Genomic DNA, 5068 nt, shown 5'->3' with positions numbered 1-5068 from the left:
TCTACCAAAAGCCCAAGAATAATTCAAAATCAAAATATATGAAAATTATTAACAAAATTTGGAAATATTTTGACAGTTTTTGCAATTCATATGAATGTACGTTCATAAGTACATACATAGTTATTTCAAAGTGCATGGCTGTTTTCCGAGGAATACACAATACAGGTACATGTTAACTAGCGTAATTTTCACCAAAATCCGCCAAATAGGTCCCATTAGGTTCCTAAAGCAGATGAAATGAAATCAGTTATTCTGACAACGGAGAAAATGTCTTAGTCGGAAAATGTATTGGTCGCTAATTATATAATGATGTATGTAGCTAGCAGCTGGTGCTCGCATATTTTTAAGCAACAATTAAATACTTTGAACGTTTTAAATTTATAATATTTCAGATACATTTATAATTAGAAATTATTTTGTATTAATTCTAGCAACATATACATATGTACATACATATGCATGTATGTATGTAATATATGGATTTTCTTCTTTGGTATTAATATATCCCTTTAATGGCCTTTCTGACCCAATATTCTACATTAAACCTGTAGGTCCGTCCATATCAGCAATGCCATACATACATATGTATGTATGTACATACTTATCACATTAAGTTCGTAACTACATATATTTAGCTATGCCCCATTCTACACCTCAGGTCGCGAAATTCACTTTCGCCACAATTTTGAGTTAATAACCAACCAATAATAACCAACAGATATTCAATCGTCCTAATTTTTCAGATAATTTTTTTCAACGAAGTGAAACAAATAAAAGGAAAGGAAAAAAATACTTAACTCACTTTAAGAGAGTCCTTAAATAAGAAAACTTTCACTCTTTTTTATAGCGAATGACATGTAGCCATGAACCAATTGCAATGCATGAGTATCCACACATTATTATTATTGCTCATTATCATTAAATTAGGAGGACATGCTGCTTAACCCACTGCCTGTGGCACTTTGACTGAAAATTGTACATATACAAATGTATGTACTAACATTGAGGGATGTGTGTGGACCACAATCACATGGATGTGCATAAGTATGTACGTACATACAAATGTACATATGTATGTCGGTCAGTAAAATCATAAATAAACATTCGTTGCCATTATGCTCGTAATGAGATGAAAGTCAATGTCAATGCAACTTACTCACACCTGCGTGAATACATAAGTATAAGGACAACAATAGTTTGAGTAGATTATGTACAACTGTTTCTGCTGTGCTGCTGTAGGGGAACGGTTAATGAAGCCGATAATCAGGGTAACTTATCCCGCAATTAGAGAGTCAGGCACTGGAGTCTTGTTAGTCATCAAACATACACATAGACAAACGAAACGATGTATGTATGTGCTTTGCTACGTATGTACATCCTTAAGTATACATAAATACATATACTTAAATTGACCTTATTAAGTAACTGTTGACTGATACTCGCTCGCATGGGCAAGCACATAATAAATAGTAGCCAAAACCTTCTCTCTCGCATATTTTGTATAAGTGAAACGTAATTGAAAACTAATTTGCTCACACGCCCAACGTGTGGGAAATAAAACGCGAATTACATGCGAATGGCCACAACATGGGTAATAAAACATTGGAATCAGTTTGCTAGCCGTCTTAAGGAACAAGAGCAGCCACATCATGGCTAATAAAAATTTATTGACGCCAGGACAGGCTCATGACTGGAGCTGGGATATAAATAAAATGGGTCGTAAAAGGACTTTATGCTGCAGTAAACACGTCATCAACATATCAACTGTGCACAGATAAGCAGTAACCAGTATCAACTTTACCAAGTTGGGGGCAATTAGAGTCATAAAGTGAGGCTCAGAACGCGGAAAAGGCGTCCTCGGGAACGTGATACATATTACCACTTGATAAAATGATTTCAACGATAACGATCAAGAACTCCAGGTGGACAGAGATTTTGTTTGATTAGGCCTTGATTTCGACCAGCTTAAACCTGCTCAAACAGAACCTGGCCGGCACTACATCGTCTCCCAACGTTCCTCCTCGTTTATATTACGTCTGGTTTAAAAGTCGGAGTTTGACCGTGTAGATATACCCATATTGGTGTACATATTAAGTAAGCGATTTTTCAATTTGAATTAAAATGTGGAGACGTTTTCCTAAAATATACATATTTAGTTGTGTTTTTGAAAAACGCAATAAAGAAAGTAAAAAATATGTTCCCATCCTCACATGTGCAGGACTCGCTCAAATCATTCAAGTGAATTCACACCATTTTTCAGCGTCCCATATCTTTGTCCGGGAAAAAGCCCATACACATCCCCATGTAGTATATACATTTGTACATATGTATGTACCTCCCACACTCACGTTTAGTTCAGGAATACCATACCATACCATACCCCACTTAACAGTCCAGCGACCCCGCCGCTGCTGCTGACACGTTCACTGTCCGTTGCGTTGCCGTCCGCTGGAATACAAAATAAATATCCAATATATGCCCACGTGGGTGTGTATCCTGTTTGTGGCACATACGCGTATAATAAGTGGAATAGAAAAATAAATGCGCCGAGATAAAAGTTGTCCCACTCCTGCGTGTCTAAAACATCGCTCAATTCATCGCGGCACAGCGACATGTCAGCAACGAAGGAAGCAGCAAACAATAACAAGAAGAGAGGCGGTATAGCCAACTTGGACCACGACGGTGGTCGCTGGCGACAAAGGACCACTTCCAAGCTTCCCATCATACAAAACGGACGCGTCACGAAGCACGTTGAAATATTGAAGGAAGGACATTTAGGAATAAAATGAAAGGATCGGAGAGTAACCCCCAGCCTCTTTTACCATCCCCATTCGTGTATCCTCATTCTCATACACATGGGCACAGCACAGTCAAAACCCGTGTGCGAGCCGGCTTGCAAAACCCTCACGCTTCTCCCACCACCGCCACATGTCCTATTTGCTTCAGCAAGAACCCACTTACACATATAAACGACTGCATGTGTGTATACTTCGCGTAAATAGGGAAAGTCCTTGACTACGCGATGTGAATGATGCTGATAAAATACAAATTCTTGGGACCGCGGCGTTGTCCGCTAGTGTATTTACACAACTGTACTTATACTCCAGCCGGACCACGGCCGAGTCTGAAGCAGAAGTTCCACCACCGCGGTAGACACCATGGCCCATGGCTCACAACTTGGCGAACACATTGACCGGGCGCTATTACAGTGTCTCGCGACTCGGGAATGGAAAATGCACTGAGAAAAATGTTGATAATGTTTCTTATTCTGTTGGCCTATTAGGATTTGTTTTGTTTAAAGGATATGTTAATAATTTTAAATTAAACGAATTTAAAATTGTTTCGTACATTTTCGGTTTCGGTTTATATTGCTTATGCATTTAGTATACAAGACCTTCGAGCTGCAAAAAAGAATTGTTTTCAGGACATTAAAAATAAAAAATGATAGAATATAATTTCAGTGTATGAAATCTCCTTGTCCAGTTAGAGCAAAAGTCTGCGACGAAATTACGCCACATGTGTTCATGCCATGAGCAAATTTTCAACGAACGTCGGTAGCCGGACAAGGGACGGTACTTTCATCTTAGGACGATTCTTCCAAGGGACGAACCCAATTTCGCCATCCCGTCATTGGAAGGAGGGGGTCACGGACAGCATATATGTTGGGTGTGTGTATGCGTGGGTCTTGAACGATTGTGTGAGCTCTTTCTATGGTATGAGTATTGGGCTAAATGGACAGCCGCCCAGCCCATCTCATACAGGCGGATACACGTGGGGGGCTATGTATGTACATATGTATATATGTTAGGCGTACGTATGTGTTCTGTTGATGCTACTGCCTCCAACCACGTACATATGTATGTACGTATGGCTTGTGTGCCCTAGGCGGGGGACTATGCTCGAGCACAGCCACTTTGTCCAATATTCAAACGGTCACTTTTTGAAACGAATTTTCCTCGCAACCCCCACCCTTAGCGACGTTGTTCCCGTAGTCACAATGACTTCTGTTCCGTTAAATTGGCATTCACATTTTAGAATAGTATAAATACTTATCCACCAATAATTTCATGGCCGACAAAATGGACTAAATCATAATTTCCAACTTTAAATATTGATAAATTTCGAGCGACCCGTAAAGCATAATCAGGCAAGTTCAATAACAACCAGGAACAGTTTCACAGTTATTTCGCAGATCAGAATTGGTCAAATACTTCTATATTAAAGCGTTCATTTATGTCAATATAGTATTAAGAAAATGCTGCTCGTCTTCGTAGAACAAATGTAAATTGTTTGATGTCAATTTTCAACACTATCTGGTTATTATAAAGTTATGTGTAGCACCCGGAACTCACTCTTATTATATGTGCATACAGTAGGGGGCAAGTTCCCTGCAAATTCGCTTCTCTCGTTTGCCTAAATATGTATGCATTAATGTTTTCATTCATTATTAATGTATTCATTAGTACATTGAAATAATAAATGCATCTTCATACAAAAATACAAATAAAAAGTCAACAAACATTGCTCTAAACTTTTTTTCATATTTTTAATTAATATTTGTTGAGTGATAGGATGTTACATATGTTTATGTAGTACATATGTATACATATGTACATATGTATGTATGTACAAACATGCATAAATATCACAAAACATACTGAAAACTAAAGCACAGACTTCATCCAAAAACACAAAAATTTATATTAAAACAGACCTACTTCATAAACAACCAAAATTTCATTATTTTTATCTGTACAATCTCTTGAATGTGCCTATGAAAATACCGTTCAGTAGTTCCAGTGGTGTCTCAATTTCAGGTAGTTGCAGCACTTCGAAGAGGACGATCAACTCACGACAAAAAGCATCTAAATTTAGTAACAGCATAGGTGGTTGTGTGTGTTTCGTTGTAGGTCTATTTTTACATTATTACATAAAGCTTAACCTTAAAATTATATGTGGAAGGTAAATTTTGTTGAATTCAGCTTTAGGAGCAGTCATAGCTCGAAGTTTGCAAGCCAACATAGGTTTTATTTAATGAAACATGATTAATTTTTAAAATATGTCTTGG

The sequence above is a fragment of the Drosophila guanche genome, unplaced genomic scaffold (assembly GCF_900245975.1).
Source record: "Drosophila guanche unplaced genomic scaffold, DGUA_6, whole genome shotgun sequence".
In the NCBI taxonomy this organism is placed as follows: domain Eukaryota; kingdom Metazoa; phylum Arthropoda; class Insecta; order Diptera; family Drosophilidae; genus Drosophila; species Drosophila guanche.
The sequence above is the reverse complement of the archived record's forward strand: the minus strand, read 5'-3'. Positions refer to the sequence as shown.